General features: G+C 43.1%; 1 protein-coding gene across 1 annotated transcript in view; it reads left to right on the plus strand.

The window, feature by feature from the left end:
• LOC136866982 (nose resistant to fluoxetine protein 6) overlaps positions 1-16,087 on the plus strand; it is a 158,023-nt gene that overhangs the window by 106,979 nt on the left and 34,957 nt on the right. The gene's annotated exons all lie outside the window — the stretch shown is intronic.

Raw genomic sequence — 16,087 nt, forward strand, 5'->3', positions numbered from 1 at the left:
GGAGCTTGAATTTATTTATTTCTGAACATTTGGTGTACAACTGTCCGGCTCCATGGCTAAATGGTTAGCGTGCTGGCCTATGGTCACAGGGGTCCTGGGTTCGATTCTCGGTAGTGTCGGAAATTTTAACCATAATTGATTAATTTCGCTTGCACGGGGACTGGGTGTATGTGTCGTCTTCATCATCATTTCATCCTTATCACGACATGCTGGTCGCCTACGGGAGTCAAATCGAAAGACCTGCATCTGACGAGCCGATCTTGTCCTCTCCCCCCGTGGGTGTGGGCGATAGAATAACACCCACGGTATCCCTGCCTGTCGTAAGAGGCGACTAAAACGGGTCCCAGCAACGGTTGGCGACCACAGGCCCTTAGCTGAGTCCTGGCATTGCTTCCACTTACTTGTGCCAGGCTCTTCACTTTTATCTATTCTATCTGACCTCTCTTGGCCAACTCTTGTTCTTTTCCGACCCAAACGGTATTACATAGGTTCTGTATGAGTTGCGCCGAGTAAAATTTGCGCCGTGGAGATTCCCCGCCGGGAGTAGAAGTGGTTTGACAGCTGTCTTAAGCATCTGCTTTTTTTTTTTTTGTCGCTAGGGATTTTACGTCGTACCGACACAGATAGGTCTTATGGCGACGATAGGGTAGGAAAGGCCTATGAGTTGGAAGGAAGCGGCCGTGGCCTTAATTAAGGTACAGCCCCAGCATTTGCCTGGTGTGAAAATGGGAAACCACCGAAAACCATTTTCAGGGCTGCCGACAGTGGGGTTCGAACCTACTATCTCCCGAATACTGGCTACCGGCCGCACTTAAGCGACTGCAGCTATCGAGCTCGGTATTCACTCTATCAATGTTGGTTTCTTGCACATTTAGAAAACCTGCAACGTATTTATATCAGTGGGTGAAATGTGTATAGCTACGTAGTTCGACTTCATTTACAAACCAAGTGTGGAAACACGGAATCAGTCTTTCAGTCTTATGAAGAATGTCCACAGCCTGTTTGTAGCTAACCGACAGGGTCAGGAATAGAATGAATGAAGAATGAAATACCTCTAAAGGAAGAAAAACTGCCGATTGCGAGGTCTGACGTGCTTTTGCGGACAAAGATTAGTGGATGACAAATGAAATGTAGCGAGTTTGTTGAATAAAGAATGACCAGTGAAAACAGAAAAAAACTGTCTCACCCTACGTTTCCCTGACATGCACCCCTTATGAAGTTATAGGCCTCAAGAATGAACCATAGCTACTGCCAAAGAAAGGAAATTGTGTGCCCTGGCGAAGCCTGTCGCATTCCCCTGGGTATAAAAGATTAATAAATGACAAATGAAATTGTTTCAAACAGTGATGCTGATATAAATATGAAGAAATCAGAAATAATATTTTGAACGCCAGCTTTGTATGTATCTGCCCTTTTGTAAGGTAAAACATACAATAAAATGTTGGAAATGTTGAAGGAGAGAATTCCCGACTGGAAACCCGAAAGGGTGTTCATTGATTTTGAGTCTGCAGCATTTGTGCTTTGAAACAGACATTTCCATTAGCTGAAATACAAGGATGTGTCTTTCATTTTCTCCAGTGTATTTGGAGAAAGGTACAGGAAATCGGACTGACAACACTCTACAAAAAATGTCAAGAAGTGAGGCTGACAATTCGGAAGTGCGGTGCTCTTGCTTTCTTGAAGCCTGAAGATGTGGAAGAGGGCTGGCTCTATATCCACGAAGAAGCGCCACAGAATCCTAAACTTGTCCAGTTTTTGGACTATTTTGTGGAAGAATGGCTTGAAAATCATAATGTACCACAAGCAATCTGGAACTGCCACGGAAGACGCCACAGAACAACAAATGCTGTTGAAGAGTGGCACCACAAGTATTCTAGGGAGACCGCACCCACGAGTTAAAGATCTCATTTTGTGTCTCAAATCCGAAGCAGAAAGCTCGAAAGTTAAGATTCCCAGGAATGAACTTCATGTTGACGGCAAAAGAAGAAAAAGAAGTTACGTGCAATTAGACCAAAGGATCTTGAGAGCAACGGAGGTCTATTTGGAAAGCGGTAATGTAATTAGTCTGAAACACGAAACTTCCCTGTTTAATTCCCAAACAAGACCTCTAGTTCCTAGAATGATTAATGACCACGGCGCAACTTTTACTCGACGCAACTCGACTCTAGGGAGTCTTTCATTTTTACTCCCTTCGTGGCCCTTGTCTTTCTTTGGCCGGTACCTTCATTTTTCGTAGTGTCAGACCCCTTCCATTCTTTCTCGCTGATTAGTGCTATACAGAGGATGCTTGCCTAGTTGTACTTCTTCTTAAAACAATAATCACCACCACCACCACCATCGACCATGTCCTCGGACACTCCCGGCACTGAAAGCCATACGATATTTCATTTTTTCAGCGAATAACTAAACAATTATAATAAAAGTGCTTATCAAGGAAAAAATCTAATACATAGGTATTCATAACCTCAGCAGAGAGCAAGATTTTTCATTTGAACTCCAAAAGCTCCAGTCTTCCAATACGTTGAATGGTGGCTTCATTAGAATAAGAATACTGTGTAGTGTGCAGTCTGTGGGTAAATGTATTGCTGAACGTGTTTTAGTGTACTATACTGATAAATACATGCAAACGCAAGTGAACGTAAGTGCGATAATACGAAAATGATAACACGAAAACGATAATTCTGTGGCGATAGAGAGCTGTTGATTGGTTGAAGTTCCTGATGTGCTAACAACGGACTGTTCATTGGAGCCGTGAGGCAAATAATCATAGGAACCTTAGAGCAGGAACGTGATTTTTGACATAAATATGTCTTATGGCTGGGGTTATCCAAAAATTTGTGTAAGTGACGCGAGAAAATGTATAACAGAAGTGTAACCTTAGCAACGGTGCAGGCAGTGATGTAAGGTATGGGTGGATGGTTAGACAATGTTACCTAGCAACCGTACAGGCCATGTCTTATGCCTGGTTGCCATCTGAAATTAGCAGCCTTTGATGGATGGCCATGAGCGGGAGACATAATTATGTTCGTTTGATTTTCGCAAAGGGAAATGTAGTTTCTTTCTGGTAACAGGAATGATCGCGTGGGAGAAAGGTGGTATCGTAAGACGTCATGGTATTTCATTTTGACTGATTTATTATACCGGTATTTTATCATGCATAACGTGATTTTATCGGATATTCATGAAGACTTTAAGATAAACATGGTACTTACAATGTCACACATTCAAACCCGAAAATTGTTGCTTGTTAATAAAAGTAATATAATTTGAACTTGAGATAAACAATTTATTCCTGGTGTATGCATTATTAATTGCGTCTACGGGTTCGAATATTAAGGTTATTTGCTTTCTTTCTTCGCTTCTCTCCATTCCTCCCTATATAACGTCTGGGCGATTCATCCTGGTAATAATAATGGTGTGCCCCGTGCACGTCTTTACAGTTGACGCCCTAAAGGCGACCTGCGCGTCTGTGAGGATGGGGAGTTACCTAAGATGAATTCTAATGTTGAAGACCGCACAAACAGCCAGTCCCCGAACCATAGGAATGAACTTATGAAAGATGAAATCCCCGACCCATCCGGGAACCCAACGCATGCTACGTCTTCGTCTTCGTTCATTATTCTTTTCCTCTTATTTATGCTCACATTCCGCTTCATGGTCACAAGTAACACCTGTATGTTCCTCTTCATTGTCGCTTTCTTCAACCTTGAAGGTAACTTCGACCTCACAACCAGCAGATTCACGCAGCCAACTACTTACGACTAAGGAATTCACAGTCTTGCGATCTAATATAGAAGCCAATGGTTTAAAAGCAAGTAATGAGATTAGGGTGGTAAAGTAGCTATAGCCTTAGCCTATATTTAATACGTTTATCAAACGAAATAAATTGAGCCTCCGTGGCTCAGACGGCAGTGCGCCGGCCTCTCACCGGTGGGTTCCGTGATTCAAATCTCAGTCACTCCATGTGAGATTTGTGCTCGACAAAGTTTTCTCCGGATAATCCGGTTTTCCCTGTCATCTTTCATTCCAGAAACTCTCTTCTATATCATCTGTCAGTCATTAATCATTGCCGCAGAGGAGTGCATCAGGCTTCGGCAGCAGGCACAATTCCTATCCTTGCCGCTAGATGGGGACTTCACTCAATCAATTCCTGACCCACTCAAATGACTGAAAACAGGCTGCGGATTAACACTACCTAGCGAAAGAAAATAAAGGTTACCATGATTGAAAGGAAAGTTATTGCACGCACAGGCACCTGGGGCACACCCGGCACCAAGCCAGTGCTCAACGTTTGCTGGTTCTGATTCGACTGCAATAAACCAGTCTAGCTCGAGCAGTCGAGGAGAGAGGTTGCGTAGCGAAGTGCGTGCTGTAAACATGGTTAGCATTGAACAGTACCGGGCCGCTATTGGGAAATGGCAGGCAAGGCAGAAGAAGGAGGTCAGGAATGGATTGGTGACGGACGGATTGAAAATGAGTGAAGCGGTGCTGGTGGTGACAGTGATAGCAGTGTTACTGGTCATTGGGGGGGTGGAAGTGAACCCAGGCCCAAATACCAGTGGAAAATTTAGCGCAGAGGATTTGGCCGCACTCAGGGTGGTTGTAAGTGAAGTGATGCAGGAAAAGTGTCAATGGGATAAGGTGCAGGAAATAAAGGACATGATGGAGGAGCAGAGAAGGGAGATAGGGAACATGAAGAAATGGCTTGAAACGAAGACAGAGGAATCGAGCAGGAGAGTGGTCAATAACGAGAAAGAAATCGAGTTATTGAGAGGGGAAGTGAAGCATCTGAAAGACGAGGTGATGAAGATGAAGAAAGAAGCGGAGGGGTACAGGCAGGAGAGATTGAAAAAAGCCATATTTTTATATGGAATTGAGGAAGGGGCGAGAGAGAGCAAGATTGAGCTGATATTTAAGGTGGTGGAAGCTATACGTGATGTTATGAAGGTAAACTTTAGTGAGGTAGACATTGATGATGTAGAGAGAGTTGGTAGAATCAAAGGTCGGAGGCCAATTAGGGTTACATTGTTCTCAACCCTAATGGCAGATTCTGTGTTAAGAAACAGCAAGAATTTACAAGGGCGGAAAATAGGGGTGAAAGGAGACATGGGAAGAGAAGGAAGTGAAAACGCGAAGATCTTGAATAGGCACCTTTGGAGAGCGAGGAACCAGGGGCTAAAGGCCCGAATAAGAGGTCTGAGGTTGGAGGTGACGAACGGGCGATGGGTCAGAGTTCATTCAGTTTCTAAGCTAAAGGAAATGGACGAAAACGAGAGGGTTGAGAGTGGTGAGAGGTCAAGGCAAGATGGGAAGAAGAAAGAAGAAAAGAAGAGGAGGAGGGACGTGGCAGGAGAGCAAGGCATCTCGGAAGAGAATGGGCAGTGCAGCCGGGAGACAGAAGACCAAGATAGTGAAGTGGACGGTGAGAGTGGACCGCAAGAAACTGGGAGAGGAGAGTGTAGTGGTGCAGTGAGTAAGAAAGGACAAAGGGAGATGGATTCAGAAGTCCAAAATAGTGAGGGGGAGAGTGGGGGTGAGCAGCAAGAAGAGGTGAGTGCAGGGTGCAGTGGTGTAGCGAAAAAGAAAGGTCAAGAGGAGACAGATCGACAAGAAGGTAAAAAACTTATGAGTAAAGTCAGGAGTAAGAGCTTAAAAGACATATGGGGAAAAGTACGTAAAGGGATGGAGGATACAGAGGGAGAGAGGTCGATAAATACTAGAAGTAAGAATAGAGTGGGAGACCTAGAAGGGAGGGAGGGAAAGTTATAACAATTTTGGAAGATAGGATGTGTGAATATTGAAGGAGTAAGGAGCAAATTAGGAAACAAGAAAGTTAGGGAAGTAATTGAAAGTTTCGATGTTGTGGCACTCTTAGAGACGTGGTTGGAAACAGGGAGGGAGATTACATGGAAGGGGTTTGAGATAAAATATAAATATAGAAGAAAAGAGAGGAATAAGGGACGAGCACCAGGAGGGATGATAGTTCTAATTAGGGAAGAAATTAGTGAAAGAGTAGAGGATATAGAGACCGATATGATGGAAACCATATGGCTGAGATTGAATTTGGGAGAGAGAGAGGGACGGAGGAAGAAAATAAATCTAGCTTTTGTTTACTGTCATCCTAGTAATTCAGAATATGCAAATAAATATTTTTTTGAAGAGTTATTGGTGGATATTGGTAGGATAAGGGGAATGTATCCAGGGGAGGAGGATATGTTGTTATTTGGGGATTGGAACGCGAGAATAGGAGAACAGAGCCCAATTTATAGTAGGGAGGATGGAATGTGTTTGTTAGAAAGCAGAAGGAGTGAGGACAAAATTACAAATAGTTATGGAGAGAAGCTCCTAGAGATGTGTGCTGTGGGAAACTTGTATATTCTGAATGGGTGGATAGAGGGTGACAGGACGGGGAAATTGACATATGTTACGGAGAAAGGGGGTAGTGTGATAGATATGGTTCTGAGCTCGGAAGGGATGATTGAGGAAGTTGTAAGTATGGAAATAGGAGATTGGATTGAGTCACACCATTTCCCGGTGAGGGTTATGCTGAAAAGAGAGGTAGAGAAGCGTACAATGAAGGAAAATGAGACAAAGGATAAACGAGGGAGGGGTTATAATAAGTACAAATGGACAGAGAAGGTAGGCCGGGATTGGAATAGGGTAGTAAAGGAGGAGTTACATCTTCTGAAATATGGGTGGGAAGGGGCGTTAGAAGAGAATGATACTGATAAAGCCTTGGAATTGTTGCTACATCCAATAAAGATGATAGCGCAGAAGGTGAAAGCTAGAAAAGGAAATAAGAAAGAGGGAGAAGAATGGTTTAATAGGGAGTGTGAAGGATTGCGGAGGAGGGTGATGGACGCTTTAGGAGAATATAGAAGGAAAGGTGGAAGCCAAGAAAGGGAGTTTTTCTGTAGATTGAGGAAGGAGTATAAAAAGAAAATTTCTGAGACAAAAAAGACGTGGTTAGAGGAACAAATGGAAGCCATAAATAATGACTGCAAGACTAACAATTTTGAGAGAGTCTGGGATAAGATTAATAGAATTATTAAGGGTGGAAGGAATATGGAGAGAACGAGTATTGAGGAAGTGCAATGGGTCAGGCACTTCGAGGAATTACTAGGAAAAAAGGGGGGTGATAGATGGAGAGGTTCGGGAGAAGAAGTAATTTGGAGTAAGAGGGGAGTGGCAATTTATGACTTGGATAAAGAAATCACAAGAGAGGAAATCCGGGGAGTGATAAGTAGAGCCAGAGCGAAGTCGGCCGGGGGGTGTAATGGTATAAATAATAAGTTTTGGAAGGAAATTAGTAAAAATGAGATAATGATAGAGGGCATGGTGAAACTATTCAATAGGATATTCGAGGGAGGAAATTACCCTAGGGAATGGGAAACAGGAATTATATGCCCTATATACAAGGGAAAGGGTAGTAGGAACGATGTGAACAGTTATAGGGGTATATCTCTGTTGGATTCTCTGAGTAAAATATATACGGGGGTGCTAGCGAACAGAATAAGTGGGTGGGCGGAAGAAAATGGAATTTTGACAGATTACCAAGGGGGATTTAGGAAAAAGAAAAGAACAGTGGATAATATAATGATAGTAAAGACTATTTTAGAAAAGTATAAGAATATGAATAGAAGTACGGTTTATGTAGCAGCAATAGATTTTGAGAAAGCTTTTGATAAGGTAAATAGAGAGGCCCTACGAGAGAAATTAGGTAGGCTAGGGATTTCAGAGAAGATGTTGAGGGCAGTGGAAGGAATATACAGGGACGTCAGGTTTTGTGTAAAATTGGGAGAAGAGAGAATGAGTGGACCATTGGAGTCCAAGGTGGGTTTAAAACAAGGTTGCAAGTTATCGCCCATACTGTTTATTTTATTTATAAACGATATTTTAGAGGGGTTTGGGGCAGGAAATTGGGCTGTACCGGTAATTAATGGTTTGGAAGTGCCAGGACTGATATTTGCGGATGATGTGTTATTGATGACGTTAACTTCAGGGGCGATGAATAGGGCCTTAGAGTCAGTGATGCTATTTGCGAGGAAATGGGGATTGAAAATTAATGGAAATAAGTCTAAAATATTGATAGTACAGGTGAACAAAAGAAGAAAGATGGAAGGGAATTGGGTAATACAGGGAGAAAGATTGGAACAGGTAAGGAAGCTGGAATATCTAGGAGTTATTTTTAATGATAAAGGAACTTGGAGTGACCAGATCAAAAGAATGAAATATAGAGGCTTGGCAGCCTTAGCCTCAGTCAGAAATTTGCTACTCAAGTTCCCGGGGATCAGTTATAAAACACTGAGACTCGTGTTCAGGTCGGTAATAGTGGGGAGGGTATTATACGGAGCAGAAGTTTGGGGGCTGGATGAAAAAAGAGAGGAACTAAGAAAGATTGTTAGTAGTTTTGCTAAGTTAGTGATGGGCTTACCGAGGTGTACAGCAAATGTAGGGGCGGAATTAATGTGTGGGGAGGATTTGGAATCAGAGGGTGTGAAAAGAATAGTTAGATATTGGATGAATTTAAAAAGACAGGAAGGTGGGAGAGTTTTACAGGCTGCATATGTACAGCAATTTAAGAGCATGTATAAGGGTGGATGGTTAGAAAAATTAAAAGGATATTTAGAGAGGATAGGATTAGGGCACCTGTGGGGGGAGGTTTGGTCAAAGACAGAAGTGAGAGGGATGAAAATACTAGAAAGGAGAATTAGGGATATCCATAGGCAGAAATTATTGGGGGAAAGCAGACTAAGAAATTCGCTGATTGTTTTGACGAAAATAGAGGAGATAGCAGGGTTGAATATTAGATACGTTGATAGGTCAAATCGATATGGGATGATGTGGTGGCTTTTAGGTCTGCCAAGGAATAAGGGCTGGTTACAGGGCAGGGATAAGACAAGGTGTGTACTTTGTGGAGATGTGAATGATGAGTTTCACTTGCTAAGAGACTGTGAGGGAACGAGGGGGTTAAGACATAGATTATTGAGTGCCGAGAATCGGGAAGTACTGGGGAGAGGGGATGAGAACGCAATACTGAGATGGATTCTTAAACAATGGGAAAAAGGGGGTGAATTGAACAGGTATTTTTGTGCGACAAAAAAGGCCTGCGAGAGTAAAATGAAGGAGAGTGAGTTAGAGGGTGGGCAGGGGAATAGGGGGGTAGAATAGTTATCTGTATAAGGAAAGGAGATAGTAGGTTAAAATTTTAATGGTTTAGTGTATATAGGGACTGAGTATTTAGTTAGGGGAGTTGGGTAAGAGGACAGGATGGCATGGTCGGTTTGCTTTATGATATGTCAGTAATTGTTATTCATTGTAATTTTATTAGGCTAGGATGGTAACTATTTGTGAAGACTGAAATATGGTAAATAATTTGTGAAGGCTGAGACGTGGTAAGGGTGAAGTGATATATTTATTGTGATATTTGGAGTTGACGCTGATTGGTAAGTCTTACGATATGTCAGTAATTGTTATTCACTGTAAATTTATTAGGTTATGATGGTAATTATTTGTGAAGGCCGAAATGTGGCAATGGTGAAGTGGTATATTTATTGTTGATGTATATAAGAGAGAGGATAGCATGATAGTGTGGTATGAGATTGAGAGGTGGTATATGAAGCGATGTGTTGGTATTGAAGGGTAGCTGTATTAGCTTTTGGTTGGGTAGGAGGTTTATTTAATGCTAACTAAGTGAGTGTTAAGAGGGACAAGAGTTTTGGATGGTAGAGATTGGAATGTGGTGTTGGTGAAGAGATGGTATATGAGTGTTTGGTATTTTAAGGTGAAGACGGCCTGGTATCTAGATACGATTAAGGTAAGATGTGTCATATTGCTGAAATGAGGTGTTGGAGAAGTGGTGGTATAAAATGGTCGCAGTTATTGAGGACTATGGTTGAAATATGGTGAGAAGCGGTGTTAAGCGGTGTTATTTTGTAAATCTGAGATGTTGTAAATTTAGATTTAGTGGTGTATTGTGGAAGGTATATGAGGTGGATCTGGAATGGAAATTGTGGATAAGAGGTGGTATCTGAATCCGGGAGTTGGTATGTAGATGGTTTATTTATTGCTGAATTAGTTTAGATTTATCGAAAAAAAAAAAAAAAGAAAAAAAATGTGGTGTGGGAGAAGTGTTGGTATAGGCGAAGATGGTTTGGTAATGAGATGGTTTAATTTATTGCTGAAACTTTTGGAGTTGGAGAGATGATTGTATTAAGTGCGGGTTGGTAAATGTAGTGTATGATGGATTGAAGGGCAATTGCGGAATGTTGGTTGTTATGGTTTGGACAGAGAGTAAGTTAGAGGACAATGAAGATGACGTATGTGCTGAATCCACAAGGACACGGAATGAGTGGTGGTTGCGATAGCAAATGTAATGCTGAGCATGGCTTGGGTTTTAAAATGAGATCAAGCATGGCTAAATAATGGTCAAGTTGCAACATGAGAGGTAGTAATGCATTGAAATAAAAGTGGTATTTAAGGTAAGTGTGGAGGGAGACCAGTGTTGAAATTTGATTGTAAGTTATTATGATTTTCTGCTGGGTTAGGATTGTGTTATTTATTGTTGTGAACGTGGAGGACTTTTGTTTGTGTTATGGCTGGTTAGAATGTAAGTGCTGACTGTCGATGTTTTGGTATTGATCGGGAGTAGGTCAGGGAAAAGGAATGTGACGAAAGTTGCTGTAGACATAAGGACAAGTGATGAGTTTGCTGGATCCTCGAGCCGAGGACTGCTACAGAATTGTTATCATTTTTGTTATTATTTATTCCTATTATCTCTATTATCATTATTTTATTTTTAGGTATTATATTATTATTATCATTATTTTATTATTATTTTTATTATTATTATTATTATTTTTTTTTATTATAATTATTAATATTGTGTCTTATTGCTTTGTGAACATGTAATGGGGCGGAAAGCCTGTTTGTTCATAAATAAATACTAAAAAACTGCAATAAAGAAAAGTATAAAATCAGATATTACTGGCTCAACTGTAAGTATAAAATCAGATATTACTGGCTCAACTGTACTTGAAAGTACCAAACAAATGCCAGCGGTTTGGCCATCTTTCTGGAGGCTGCCATTGTCTTCCCAAGTGTGTCATCTGCGGAGCCTACCACGCTTCCAACGACTGTCCGAGGAGAGGAGACCGCACCCAAACACCACGATGCGCCAACTGCGGAGACCAGCACACTGCCAACTACCGGGGTTGTACCCATTACCTCAAGCTCGTCCAATCATACAACTCCAGACTCCCCTCCGCCCGCAAAGGTGCCCTTGGCCCCCTACCGTCAAGATCTCAACTTAAAACAAACGTCACGTACGCCAATGCTACTAATGGCCAACCTACCCAAGCAGAATCTCCCCCTCCCTCCAATAGTATCAATTTCACACTTGATGATTTTCCTCTTCTTCCAAACTCTGCGGCCCCCTTACCACAAAGGGAAGCACCGCCTACCCCCTCCCTGACCAGCAACACTTCTGAAATTTTTCAACTTCTCAAACTACTTTCTGATCCCTCCCTCAAAAGTATAATTAACCTTATCAAGAAGACCCTATCCCGCATAATTGCTGCCCCCACGCCTTCTGCTAAAAAACAAGCCCTTTTGGAAGCAGTCTTTGAGTGGTTCCAAGATGAGTAATACAAACAACCACAGGGCATCCCCCAGAGAGCTGAGGGTCCTTTTCTGGAACGCTGAAGGTCTACAGCGCCAGCACGTTGAATTGTGTGAGCTACTCAAGGATCTGAAGGTAGACATCGCCCTCCTTTGTGAAACCTGGCTGAAACCCCGTCACTCCTGCCATATACCAAACTTCAAATCATACCGCAACGACCGTCCCAACCGTGAACACGGAGGTACCGCTGTATTCATCAGAAATACCCTCTCCCACCAGCGTATTCCCACCCCCCCCCCGACCTCACCGCTCTTGAAGCCACCACCGTTGAAGTAGCCACACACAAAGGTCCCCTCAGCCTCTCTGCTTGCTACATATCGCCCAAAGCCACATTTGACCCGGCTGATCTGGATAAAATTATACGCCATAGACAACAACATGTACTTGCGGGTGATTTCAACGCCAAGAAACCCCGCTGGAACAGCCGCACTTCGAATACAAGAGGTAATCAACTCTCACGTCACTGCGACGACAAACTCCTCCTCACCCATGGTCCCGATCGACATACCTACTACTCCCACAATCCAAATATTGCTCCTGACACCCTCGACATTGCCATATCCTCCAATATCCGTCACTACATCAAATTAACCACCATTGAAGCTCTAAATTCCGATCACCTCCCTGTGCTCATGACAATAACCTCCAGCCCCATTCACTCACCTATACCCATTCCCATCCACCTCCGCAAAATTAACTGGCAATCCTTTCGTGATCATATCCAATCTAACATTACCGGCAACCCCAGCATCAAAGGACCCCAAGATATTGATACACTGACTACAACAATCACCTCCGCCATCATCGAGGCTGCTGAATCTTCCGCCGTGGGACCCTCTTTCGCCAAGACAAGAGTTGAAACTCTTCCCACTGAAGTACTAGATCAAATTAAAATCAAAAACCGAACCCGCAAACTATGGCACCGGTTCAGAGCCCCGTACCTAAAGTCCCTCTGGAACCGGCAAACCAGAAACCTAGCCATACTTATTAGAAACCACAAAATCAGAGCCTGGAGATCCAGATTAGCCGAGTTAAGTGTGGCCGACAACTCACTGCACAGGATGGCTAGGAGATTCACTAGGAAGCGTACTGGCATACCCACCCTCCATGGTATTCGAGGATTGGCCCATTCAGATGTTGACAAAGCCAACGCTCTTGCCGACACCTTTGAAACCACTTGCACTCCCAACATTGACCCCTCAGACGATAACTTCATTGATATCGTTGAGGAGGAAATTGAAAACCTAGGCGAACACAGTGTACCTACTGATTTCAAATTTGTCACTCCCTCTGAAGTCACGGCCGCCATCCGTAAACTGAAAAATAGAAAATCTCCTGGTATCGACAACATTTCGGCCACCTTTCTCAAAAACCTCCCCAGAAAGGCGTTAACATTCATCACTAAACTGTTTAACGCCATATTTAGGTTTGCTCATTTCCCCTCTCCCTGGAAATTAGCTAAGGTCATCATGATACCCAAAGCTCTAGCTGACCCCATCTTTCCACAAAATTATAGACCAATCTCTCTCCTTTCCATCCTCTCAAAACTCTTCGAAGCAATTCTTCTCACCCGCTTACAGAAAATCATCGATGATAACCACCTCCTTAATGATGAACAGTTTGGTTTCCGTAGTGACCACTCCACTACCCACCAGCTAATCAGACTCACTGAGGAGATAACCAAGAACTTTAATCACAGGAGGCATACAGGAGTCTGTTTCTTAGACATTTCACGCGCGTTCGACCGGGTATGGCACCAAGGGCTTATCTATAAACTCAAGCTTTTCGGAATCCCCGGCTACTTGGTCCAACTCCTTCATAGCTACCTTTCTGACAGGAAGTTTCAGGTTCAGGTGGGTCACTCCCTGTCGGACCCCCGCCCTATCGAGGCTGGGGTCCCCCAGGGTGGAGTCATCTCTCCAGTGCTTTTCAACTTATATATGGCTGACATACCCCGCCCACCGCGCGTGAATGTTTACATGTATGCAGACGACACTGCAATCTCTGCTGTTTCTTGGCAACCACCCAGAGTTCAAAATTACCTGCAAGATGCTCTCTCCACCATCGAACCATGGCTTCGACAGTGGAGAATCAAAATCAACGTCAATAAGAGTTGTGCTACTCTTTTTTCAAAACGAACAAGAACGGACCCTGAACCACTGAATTTTTTCGGCGAAGTAATTCGGTGGTCTGATGCTACTAAGTACCTGGGTGTTTCCCTTGACAGAGCACTAACATTTAAACATCATGTTGCTAAAATTTCGGCCCAGGCACATCGCCGCCTCCATGAAATTGTTCCACTCATGAAAGCCGACAATGGGCTCAACTTGGAAAACAGACTCCTGTTATACAAATCCTCCATTCGGCCAATCCTCGAGTATGCCAGTCCCGTCTGGGGGATCGCAGCCAAAACGCACCTGCAACAAGTCCAGAGATTCCAAAATCGTGCCCTTCGCATGATTGCAGGTGCCCAATGGTTTGAACGGAATCGAGACATCCACACTGACCTCAATATTCAAGAAATTTATACCAGGATCCAAAAATCGGCTAAGAAATTTTATTCAGGTCTCAGCACAAACAAAAACCCCCTCATCTCCACTCTTGGAAACTATGAAACCGAGGGTCTCCGTCATAAGAGACCCAAGGCCATCCTAATTTAAACCACCCCTCGGGGTGCAGGTCACATCCTGACCAGTCCGATTCCGTTCAAGGTACCACCACCATCCACATCAATGCAGTATAGATAACATCAGTCGAAAGCAGCACTCAAGACCGGAAGGTCGAAGGGCTAAAATGGCTCAAAGGATCCGGGCTCCAGCCCGCATATCCATTGAGACGCGTGGTCTGTCTGTCTGTAGTACCAAAAGACAAGTGCTCAACGTTTGCTGGTTCTGACTGGACTGCAATAAAGAAGAGTATAATATCAGATATTACTAGTGAAACTGAACCGAGCTCGATAGCTGCAGTCGCTGAAGTGCGGCCAGTATCCAGTATTCGGGAGATAGTAGGTTTGAACCCCACTATCGGCAGCCCTGAAGATGGTTTTCCGTGGTTTCCCATTTTCACACCAGGCAAATGCTGGGGCTGTACCTTAATTAAGGCCACGGCCGCTTCCTTCCCACTCCTAGCCCTTTCCTGTCTCATCGTCGCCATAAGACCTACTGTCGGTGCGACGTAAAGCAACTAGCAAAAAAAAAAGTGAAATTGTACTTGGAAGTACTAAAAGACATGTGAGACTGGAATAAATGGACTAGCAATTCAACGAAAAATGTATTCCTGCCGTCGACGCGTCTCCTGCAGTGTTGAAGTACAAGCATCTTGATACATTTCAGTGGAATAAAATAGCAGGTATTTTAACAGCGAGTTACCTGTTGTATGCGAGGAATGCGTTAAAACTCTTGAAACGACCATATTGTAAAATTAGAATAATACTACACTCTGAAACGTTCCGTATCAGGAATGTAAACGAAAGGGTAGGCTAATACAGTTGCCTATTTTCTTTTGCAAAATATGTCATTTGTTTAGATTGATCACGGCCGATATGATGCGTCGCTCTACCTAGCGAGCGCAGTGAGGGATCCAGTCGGCTCCCAGTTCCCAGAATAATGGACGTGATATGCGAAGGCTTTTGTTTTTGAAGACCGACAAAGTTGTGTTGTTGTCTGACTATCCGGAGCTCACGTATCTAGCCGCAGTATGACTGTCTTTAGTTTCTTTCTCCCGGACGACGTGACAAGGCTGGCAACTTAGGATCTAGTGACAAGATCATTGATCCAGATTATTAGGTTCGGCAAGTGACAAAACCAATGATCTGGACTGGTTCGGTCCGGCTAATGACAAGATGATTGGGTTGGGGGCAAGCATATGGTATCTGGGTGCGTAGACCTCAGGTTAGGCCCTCTAAGAAGCAGTTAACAGGCTTCTAGTAATCCCCTAGGGAAGGGATGGTAAACCTTTACCGACTAGCGTGTCAATTAAGGTCTTGTGCATTATATTGTTACTATCCACTGTACCATCGGTTAATATTCTTTAAAATCATCGTGAAATCCCTCATTTAACTTCAGTTAGGTATGAGATTGCATAAAATATAAATCCATTCGACTCACTGTTTCACTATTTTTTTCCTATTTTTTTGCAAAATTCACTGAATTACATTTTTAAAACATGTAAATTTTAAGAATGAGGCATACTTTTGCTTTGACCTAAAAACATGTGTAAAAAACTACGGCCATAGAATGAATTGAGATTTACTGTACTTTCTTAATAAAGAGAAATGTTAAAATACGGGCCTACTACATATTATAAGCTTAGCTGTGAACTCTTATTCCAGGAATAATTTTAGTTCTCTGATTTGTGCATTACAGTAACGGTGATTAAGTGGGGTGAGGGGGGCAGTCACCCCCCCCC

The sequence above is a fragment of the Anabrus simplex genome, chromosome 3 (assembly GCF_040414725.1).
Source record: "Anabrus simplex isolate iqAnaSimp1 chromosome 3, ASM4041472v1, whole genome shotgun sequence".
In the NCBI taxonomy this organism is placed as follows: Eukaryota; Metazoa; Arthropoda; class Insecta; order Orthoptera; family Tettigoniidae; genus Anabrus; species Anabrus simplex.